This window comes from Hipposideros armiger, unplaced genomic scaffold (assembly GCF_001890085.2).
Source record: "Hipposideros armiger isolate ML-2016 unplaced genomic scaffold, ASM189008v1 scaffold_807, whole genome shotgun sequence".
Classification (NCBI taxonomy): Eukaryota; Metazoa; Chordata; class Mammalia; order Chiroptera; family Hipposideridae; genus Hipposideros; species Hipposideros armiger.
The window spans coordinates 11,056-21,896 of record NW_017732157.1 but is presented as its reverse complement, the minus strand read 5'-3'; the positions used below and the strand labels follow the sequence as shown (position 1 = coordinate 21,896).

The 10,841-nt window shown below is 40.1% G+C and overlaps 2 pseudogenes; both read right to left on the bottom strand.

Moving 5' to 3' along the window:
• Nucleotides 1-1,908: 1,908 nt before the first annotated feature.
• Nucleotides 1,909-2,396, bottom strand: LOC109374271 (peptidyl-prolyl cis-trans isomerase A pseudogene; annotated as a pseudogene).
• A 6,390-nt stretch (nt 2,397-8,786) lies between these two features.
• On the bottom strand, nt 8,787-9,281 carry LOC109374273 (peptidyl-prolyl cis-trans isomerase A pseudogene; annotated as a pseudogene).
• Between the last annotated feature and the right edge of the window lie 1,560 nt (nt 9,282-10,841).

Genomic DNA, 10,841 nt, shown 5'->3' with positions numbered 1-10,841 from the left:
ATATATATATATATACATATATAATCTATTTCAGCACTGATACACCACTGTAAATATGTACTCTCTGTTTTTTTTGTTTGTTTGTTTTTTTAAATTTTTATTGGGGAATTGGGGGAGGGAACAGCGTTGGGGAATTGGGGAAGGAGAACAGACAAGTTGCTGTCCTTTTGTTATTCAGTCTAGTTGTGGAGGACGTCGCTTCACTGGCCCATATTGGTATTGTGATCATTGTGCTCTTCCTGGCTTAGGCAGATCAGTCACCGGCCATTGATGTCCGCTTACGGTACCATACGACAGCTCTTGCTGGCTGCCGACCACTCACACTGGCTGCCGGCTACTCACAGTAGATCACCGCAGCCCACTGCAGCCCCAATGCAGCCTATGCCATTGTCAGTGACTCACGGCAGCTCAGCTCCATGTCGAGCTGTTGTTCACCATCTTAGCTATAGAGGGCATGATGTCTCTGGCCCATGTGGGATCCGAACCAGCGGCCTTGCTGCTCAGAGCTTGCGCTCCCAAGCCAACTCTTAACCAATGAGCCACTCAGCAGGCCCTGTACTCTCTGTTTTTTTACACATGAGTAAAGTGAGGAGTGTAGAGCATGAGTGACTAGCCTGAACTTACATTACTACTAAATTAGTGAAGCCTGGGTGACATAAGAGCTTAAACTCTATGCTACCTGATACAGAAGACTCTTTAGAATCACCTAACTTGAGTAATTTCTGTTGACCAATTTGTACAATGTGGTTACATATATCACTACCAGAAATATTGATTTTTAACTTTTTAAAAAATTTAGTTTATTGGGTAATATCAGTTAATAACATCATATGAGTTTCAGATGTACAATTCTATAATACATCATATGTATAATGCATTGTGTGTTCACCACCAAAAGTCTAGTCTCCTTCCGTCACCATATATTTGACACCTTTACCTTCTTCAACCTCCCCTAAACCTCCTTCCTCTCTGGTAACCACCATACTGTTGCCTGTGTCTATGAGTTTGTTTTGTTTGTTCATTTGTTGCTTTATGTTTAATATCCTACACAGGAGTGAAGTCATATGGTTCTTGTCCTTTTCCTTCTGACTCATTTCTTTTAGCATGATACTCTTAAGATCCATGCACATTGTCGCAAATGGCAATATTTCATCTTTTCTTGTGGTTGAGTAATATTCCATTATATATATGTACCACAACTTCTTTATCCATTTATTTGTCAAAGGACATGCAAGTTGTTTCCATGTGTTGGCTATCATGAATAATGCTGAAATAAACATAGGAACATATATAACTTGAAAAATAAGTGCTTTCAAATTTTTCAGGTAGTTAACCAGAATATGGATTGCTGGGTCATATGGGAACTTTCATACTGTTATCCATAGAGGTGGCACCAAGTTACATTTCCACCAGCAATATACGAGGGTTCCATTTAGGTTACTTCTAAATAGCACCTGCATGAAGGAACTTATGGAAATTTTCATTCTAATCCATTGCTCCTCCTTGTCTTTTCATTGAATCTGTTACTTATGATTTTGTAACATCAATCATAGTTTGGGAAAGAGAGCAGAAAGCTTCCAGGACTACCCTAAAAAAACTTTTACCTATTTTAGCCAGACACTAAGACTTCTGGCAACCAAACCTAAAGTTTAAATTTGGATGTAGAATAACTGCACGGAAAACCGAATTCCAACCTACTGTCTTTTTTTTTGGTTGTTTGTTTAGCTTTTATTTCATAATCATAAACTTAACTTTGCAACCCAGTTAGACTTGGAGGGGGCAAAGGAAATACAGAATCTAACGAACTGCAGTGAGAGCAGAAAGATTGTGGTGTGTCCCGAGCAGTGGGGCAAGGGAGCTTTGCCCACCACAGAAGGAATGGTCTGGTTAAGATAAAACCAGTCAAATTCAGAGTTGTCCGTGGTTGGCAATGGTCATCTTTTTGTTTGTCTTACCATTCCTGGACCCAAAGCTCTCCATGGCTTCCACAATATGCATGCCCTCTTTCACCTTGCTGAAGACCACGTACTTGCCATCTAACCACTTCATCCTGGTAGTGCAGATGAAAAACTGGCAACCGTTTGTGTTGGGTCCAGCAATTGCCATGAACAGGATGCCAGGTCCTGTATGCCTCAGGATGAAATTCTCATCATAAAACTTCTCCCCATAGATGGACTTGCCACCTGTGCCCTTATGGCATGTGATTCCTGGCACATAATTCCTGGAATAATTCTGTGAAAGCAGGAATGTTTATAACCAAATCCTTTCTCCGCAGTACTCAGTGCATGGAAGTTTTCTGCTGTCTTTGTAACTTTGTCTGCAAACAACTTGAAGAAGATGCAGCCCAAGGGCTCCCTGTCCACGGCAAAGTTGAAGAACATGGTAGGGTTGACCATGGCTGGGTGCAGGCAGCTCTGGGCGGGGTCGTTTGGAAGGCACCTCACTGTCTTTTATGTTAATGTAAGGGCATTCGTTGATAAGAAGGACTCTGATCCCCAAAATTAAGATGAGGACAAATGGGCAGAGTCCAGTGCAGCTGGGAGCAGGGCCAGCTTCCTGGGCTTTATTCATGTTCTTGTGGCTGCAGCTGGAATGTGAGTTGAGGTTTTGTGGGAACAGTTTATATTAGTGGATATTGTTTAGAAGGCAGGAGTGGCTTAATCTGAGTTTCCTCCAGTTGCTGTAGAAAAAGACAATTCTGAAGCATAATGATGTGGTAACTCTTCTCCTTCCTCTGACTTTTTCTTTCTGCACAGGGGTCAGCAGAGGAGAGAATGTGAATCAGCGTCCTCCTTCCCTGAGTGTCCAGGAGGGAAGCAGCTCTGTTATGGACTGTTCTTATTCAGANGCCCTGCTGCTCAGAGCTGGCATCCCAAGCCAGCTCTTAACCAACGCACCACTCGGCCGGCCTTTCTTGTGTTTTTTAAGGGAAGTCCCATAAATGGATGGAACACGTGTGTGAGCTGAGGAGACACATGGGGCAGGAGGACACGGGACAGGGACACATGCATACTCAAGGTTCACAGTCACAGGAGTGAGTGTGAGAATTAAGCAGTTGTCAGGTCACCTGTTGTGCCTGTGCATGCTTTCACTCTCTGGGGTTCTGACATGCAACAAAGAGGGGCAGTAAATTGTGTAAATTATTACAAAATGAAAGTGCATACATGAACATTTCAATAAAGTGGTTTGGCATCTACTTACAAAACTAAACATAGTCTTACCATATGTTCCAGTAATAGAATTCCTGGGTATCTATTCAAAGGAGTTGAAAAGTTATGTCCACACAAAATCCTGTTCACAGGTGTTTATAGCAACTTTATTCATAACTGTCAAAACATGAAGGCAACCAAGATATCATTCAGTAGGTGAATGGATAAATAAATGGTGGTACATACAGACAATGGCATAGTATTCCATGCTAAAAAGAAATGACCTATCAAGCCATGGAAAAACAGGGAGAAAACAAATGAATATTACTAAGTGAAATAACCATCCTGATAAGGCTATACATTGTATGAGTCTACGTATATGACACTCTAGAAAAGGCAAAACTATGGAGACAGTAAAAAGACCAGTGGTAGCCAAGGTTGAGAGAAGAGGAAGGGATGACTAGGCAGAGCACAGAGGATTTTTGGTTGGTGAATCTTGTCTCTATAATACTGTACTGATGGCTAAATGCCATTATATTTGTGTAAACCCATAGAATGTACAACACCATGAATAAACCCAATGTAAACTATGGACTGGGTGATTATTATGTCAATGTACATTTATCAATTGTAAGAAATATATCACTCTTGTGGTGAAGTTTATGTGTGGAGGCAGGAAAAATACTGGAGCCACCTGTACCTTCTTCCTCATTTTTACTGTGACCCTAAAATGACTGGAAAAACAAAGTCCTTAAACAAATTGATCTCAAACATCCATGAAACTGATTTGTATGAAGTGCTAAAGCATTTTGGAAAAGTGTTTCCACTAGAAACATTACCAAATTTCACCTTCCTCTTTGAAAAAGAGACCCCCAATTTTTAGTTTACATTTGATCTCAAAAAATTATATAGCTATTCCTGGCTGGGAATTTTGAACCCCCAAACTAACCTTGCAAGGAGAAAGGCCACAAGGCAGAAGACAATTAGGCAGTTTTAGAAAGTGTATTTTGCTTTGCAGATGAGCAAGCTCACCCATCACCTCTAGGTTTTCCCAGTTGTGGAGAGTATCTTTCTTTTTTCCTACAGGATCTGGATGACAAGTTATAGATACACATATCAGAAATATGTCCGTACAAGAATATCCTGCTTACCCCATGGCTCAGCCATGGAGCTACCCTGATCACACTTCCTGTGATGACCTTTATGCTCAGTAGTAAAATCCCATTTTATTTCATTTTTTTATGGACTCTGGTTCTCCTTGATTTATCAGCAATCTTATAGGAGAAATGAAAACTAAGATAAGAACTCATCCTGAGGATCTGGTCTGTGCCAGTGAGGAGACCCCGGATTGCTTAGGGGCACCTCAGCCCCCCTAGATTGCATGTGAATGTGAAAATGGTCTTGGAATTCCATGATGCAGGACATTTTCTCTTTACTCTTATTCAACCCTACATTGCACACAACCAGTCCTCAATGAAAATAATTTTAGAGCTCCAAGAAAACCTTTAGTCCAAACTTAATTTACAAAAAAACCCTAAAATTAAGATGCCAGTATGAAACAACTAGGTAATATATGAGCTGGGAGTAGGAAGACACTGGACTTCCTCACTTCCTCTTTAGCATTCCTTCCCCCTGCTTCCTTCTTGTAGGGTCAGATTCCTGAGCAAAGAGAAACTGTCTAGTGCAAGTCCAGGTACTTAGATATCTGCAGCATGGATCCAGGAAAGCCATGGTGAATCATTTTGAACACCTGAGTGAGAATTCCAATCGGTGTAAATGCTTGACATTTTGTGCAGGAAAGGAGAATCACGCTGAGCCACTTATTCTACTAGGAAACCAGTCCATCACTCACTGGCTTCTGTAGGAGTGAGCCAAAGATGACGGGCCATCCTCAACACCCAGATGTATTTCTAAAGACTTGCCTGGAAATTTCAAATTCATTATCCCAGGTGGACATTTCTTGAAGGCAAGATATGAGTATATTGAGCAAAACTCACACATTGTCAGCAAAACTGATAATTGGAGTTAGCAAACTCAGGCAGCTGGCAGTCCATGGAGATGCCACATACAGGTTTTCTAGGCCAAAAGTTTGACAGTAAGTAAAACAATATTCTATGAAATGATCACGTAGCTCAGAATTTTGTCCAATGAATGGCTACATCTGTGTTACAGTTAATGTTTTGAAATGTTGGTTTTCATATTAATGATCATGTTCCCCATGACATTCAGTTCTGTGTGCATACCTCAAAAGAGCAGACACTGACCTCAGTATCTGTCTCCTAAAAGAGGGAAACCTGCCCAGAGAAGGTTTTGAGAAATCTTATTTTATGGGGAATGGGTGAGAGAATGGAAGTTCCTCAAAATCAGGAAGTTTTACATACATAAAAATGCACGTTTTATATATACTTATATATTTATATAGTGAGTTGATAGTCTTCACTATTGCTGTCTTTAAATTGTCAAGGGAGTGAGATACGGAAGAGAGAGTAGGAATTATTCTTTGTAATTCCAGAGCGCTACTGAGTTCAAATCACAGGAAAGTAGCTCACACTTCTGGAAATGAGGTAGTCTAGGTTTTCCAGGGACCATTTCTCATGATCCGCTTTTTATAATCCATTTTTATTTGTAAGATTACCCTAGAAGACACAGGGAATATTTAGGCTTCTGTAGATTAATGTTCACAGAGGTAATCAGAAGATTCCAAGAAGTTAAAGTGGTAAAGAAAGGGTTCTTAGCAGGAAACTTATTCTGAATACTATCAGGACTGGAGGACTTTATCAATGTCTTGGGGAAAGTACACTGCAGTGGAGTTTGGGAGAAAAGGGATAGAGTATGAAATCTGAGCCAGCAATGGTCAGGGAAGCAAGAATACATGCCAGGGGAGTTGGCTAATATGTTAGAAGAGGTTCCACTGAGGATATGAGTCAGGACTTTTAGGACATGCCATCCATGTTCATATGAGCAATAGAAACCACCTCTAGAATAAACTGACTTGTGGTTACATTTTCTGAACCTGCCATCTGATATTTTCTCAGAAGCTGTACGCTTTCAGTACTTTGAAAAGTATAAGACACAGAGAATTGTAATCGATGTCTTCAAGCCTGTTTTCTATAGCTAAAGTGTTCATAACTTGTGGAAGATAACCCCCTGCTCCTTTAACATTAAGGTTTGCTCTTTAACTTTTCATCACAGTCATCTTAACTGAGAGAAGATTCCTCATTTTGACTGTTGGTGCTGCCAGTTCTCTAGGAGAAGCAAGGTCACAGGCAAGGCCAGCTTAGAAGGCAGAGTTTGAGATAATGGGTACTGGAAATATCAAATGATCTTCTCTCTCTTATTCTGATCCTTGACTTACATGTTGCTTTTAGAAAAAGTTTTCTCCATAATGGACAGATGAGGATGGTAGATTTAATTGAAAATAAAGGTTTTGTATTTTGTTTTATTTTAAGAGAGTGAATGATGGTGCTATCTTGATTATAAACATGTAAACTTAGGCCATCATTGAATAGTTACCAACAACATCTGCCTCTTTCCGACATGTTAATAATGACTCAGTAGTGTGCACCAATAAACCTTGATGTCTACATTCTTACTTAATCTTTGATATAAGACCTTATTTGTTTGACCTATTGCTGCCTTTATGCATCTGAGTCCCTCAGAGGCACAAAGTAAGAGAATATTAACCAGATCATTCAGTTGTTATGGATGTGACCACAAAGTGGTAGTGCACCTCTGCTGATACAGAATATGTGAGGGCTCATTTCAGTGGATTCTGAATGAATGGCTAAGACAGAAGTGGGTCTTTTTCTCATTGGCTGTGTAGACAATGTGAGAAACCCTTATGTTTGTTAGAGAAAAGAAGGGCTAAGCTGGCACTAGGAGCAGCTCCCCTGGCTGTAGATCGCAGGTCCACAGTTGATCCTAAATGGGAAGAATGCTGAAGAAATCCAGTGGAGCTTTATTCATGTTCTTGTGGCTGCAGCTGGAATGTGAGTTGAGGCTTTGTGGGAAACAGGGTGTATTAGTAAATATTCTTTATAAGCCAAGAATGGCTTAATCTGAGTTTCCCCTAGTTGCTGTAGAAAGAGAAAATTCTGAAGCATAATGATGTGGTAACTCTTCTTCTTCCTCTGACTTTTTCTTTCTGCACAGGGGTCAGCAGAGGAGAGAATGTGAATCAGCGTCCTCCTTCCCTGAGTGTCCAGGAGGGAAGCAGCTCTGTTATGGACTGTTCTTATTCTGACAGTGCCTCAGACTACTTCCCACTGCCCCTTTACCNGGCCCTGTACTCTCTGTTTTTTTACACATGAGTAAAGTGAGGAGTGTAGAGCATGAGTGACTAGCCTGAACTTACATTACTACTAAATTAGTGAAGCCTGGGTGACATAAGAGCTTAAACTTTATGCTACCTGATACAGAAGACTCTTTAGAATCACCTAACTTGAATAATTTCTGTCGACCAATTTGTACAATGTGGTTACATATATCACTACCAGAAATATTGATTTTTAACTTTTTAAAAAATTTAGTTTATTGGGTAATATCAGTTAATAACATCATATGAGTTTCAGATGTACAATGCTATAATACATCATATGTATAATGCATTGTGTGTTCACCACCAAAAGTCTAGTCTCCTTCCGTCACCATATATTTGACACCTTTACCCTCTTCAACCTCCCCTAAACCTCCTTCCTCTCTGGTAACCACCATACTGTTGCCTGTGTCTATGAGTTTGTTTTGTTTGTTCATTTGTTGCTTTATGTTTAATATCCTACACAGGAGTGAAGTCATATGGTTCTTGTCCTTTTCCTTCTGACTCATTTCTTTTAGCATGATACTCTTAAGATCCATGCACATTGTCGCAAATGGCAATATTTCATCTTTTCTTGTGGCTGAGTAATATTCCATTATATATATGTACCAGAACTTCTTTATCCATTTATTTGTCAAAGGACATGCAAGTTGTTTCCATGTGTTGGCTATCATGAATAATGCTGAAATAAACATAGGAACATATATAACTTGAAAAATAAGTGCTTTCAAATTTTTCAGGTAGTTAACCAGAATATGGATTGCTGGGTCATATGGGAACTTTCATACTGTTATCCATAGAGGTGGCACCAAGTTACATTTCCACCAGCAATATACGAGGGTTCCATTTAGGTTACTTCTAAATAGCACCTGCATGAAGGAACTTATGGAAATTTTCATTCTAATCCATTGCTCCTCCTTGTCTTTTCATTGAATCTGTTACTTATGATTTTGTAACATCAATCATAGTTTGGGAAAGAGAGCAGAAAGCTTCCAGGACTACCCTAAAAAACTTTTACCTATTTTAGCCAGACACTAAGACTTCTGGCAACCAAACCTAAAGTTTAAATTTGGATGTAGAATAACTGCACGGAAAACCGAATTCCAACCTACTGTCTTTTTTTTTGGTTGTTTGTTTAGCTTTTATTTCATAATCATAAACTTAACTTTGCAACCCAGTTAGACTTGGAGGGGGCAAAGGAAATACAGAATCTAACGAACTGCAGTGAGAGCAGAAAGATTGTGGTGTGTCCCGAGCAGTGGGGCAAGGGAGCTTTGCCCACCACAGAAGGAATGGTCTGGTTAAGATAAAACCAGTCAAATTCAGAGTTGTCCGTGGTTGGCAATGGTCATCTTTTTGTTTGTCTTACCATTCCTGGACCCAAAGCTCTCCATGGCTTCCACAATATTCATGCCCTCTTTCACCTTGCTGAAGACCACGTACTTGCCATCCAACCACTTCATCTCGGCAGTGCAGATGAAAAACTGGCAACCGTTTGTGTTGGGTCCAGCAATTGCCATGAACAGGATGCCAGGTCCTGTATGCCTCGGGATGAAATTCTCATCATCAAACTTCTCCCCATAGATGGGCTTGCCACCTGTGCCCTTATGGCGTGTGAAGTCACTACCCTGGCACATAAATCCTGGAATAATTCTGTGAAAGCAGGAATATTTATAACCAAATTCTTTCTCCCCAGTACTCAGGGAATGGAAGTTTTCTGCTGTCTTTGTAACTTTGTCTGCAAACAGCTTGAAGAAGATGCAGCCCAAGGGCTCCCCGTCCACGGCAAAGTCGAAGAACATGGTAGGGTTGACCATGGCTGGGTGCAGGCAGCTCTGGGCGGGGTCATTTGGAAGGCACCTCACTGTCTTTTATGTTAATGTAAGGGCATTCATTTATAAGAAGGACTCTGACCCCCAAAATTAAGATCAGGACAAATGGCCAGAGTTCAGTGCAGCTGGGAGCAGAACCAGATTCCTGGGCATGTGACCTGTGCAGTTGCAGAGGAAATATTGCTCTTGGTGCAATGCTCTGTGATTGCTAACATGAAATTCTTAATAATTTTATCTTTTTCTTGTGTGTATGTGTGTGTGTGTGTGTGTGTGTGTTTTAAAGATTTTATTGGGGAATTGGGGGAGGGGAACAGTGCTGGGGAATCAGGGGGAAGGGGAGCAGACAAGTTGCTGTCCTTTTGTTCTTCAGTCTAGTTGTGGAGGACGTCGCTTCACTGGCCCATGTTGGTATTATCATTGTGCNCTGTTTACATTACTCTTTTATTCAGTTCTTTATATTCCACATATAAGTGAGATCATATGGTATTTGTCTTTCTCTGACTGACTTATTTCACTTAAATATTGGGTGATTTTAGATAGGAAAAATATTTGTATTGTATGTGGTAGAAAAGATTTCATGGTGATTCCAGTGCAATATCTGAAGATGCTTCAACCAACTTAGCTGTAGTTTCAATTACTTTGAGACAAGGACAATAAATTTTGGCTACTGTATCAAGAGACTGAAAGTGATAGGCAACAGATGTTTGTTCTTTGGCACATTATTGGGTAATATACATAGGCTTGGCTTTTCTTTTATATCCATATAGTATAACAGTTTATTCAGTGATTTTATGATGAGCTTTCCTGTGGATGTTTAAGTGGCCCATTTAGGGTCCTAACTGAGGTAATAAGAAAATGTAAATTTGAAGGATTGATAACCTAATGATCAAATGGTGGTGTCTTATCTGGCCTTTCTGAAAAGAGCTCAACTATCACACTAAATAGAGAGGAGAAGGGGACCTTTGTGACATGGCTCCATGCCTGAGGCCTCATCTTAGTCTTCAGCAGAAGGAGATCAGTATTTTTTTTCCTGATATTTGGTTCAAGATAGGTAACTGGAAAGTCGTTGGTAGTGATAAGTTATATTGAGATAGTAATTGGTAGGTCAAAAGAGCTATAGTGATTAGTCTAAACAGCTTAGCCTTCTTATTAGAAAGTGATTTATTTCTACCTTTGGTGAAATAACAGCAAACATAGGTGTGAGGATACATGATTATCACATCTTATGTTGTTTTCAAATTCATTACATGTTGTATTTTAAAATAAGTGCTAACACTTGCTTTCATCACAGATGCGATGACTGAACCTAGCAATTGGTCAATTCTTCAATCTTCTTTTCAATATAGAATTTTACTGATGTTTTATTTTCAGTTGTAATTGTTTTTAAATTAAGAGTTGGTGGATCCAAAACGAACTTTGGGTTGGGTGAGACTCTCAGCCAGTACACAGAGAAGTCTGATGCCACCCACAGCAACTTGCTAACCAGGAAACCCCTGCTTCCTGTTCTAGGGCAGCAGCAGATATAGCTCAGCATTTCTTCTCTCC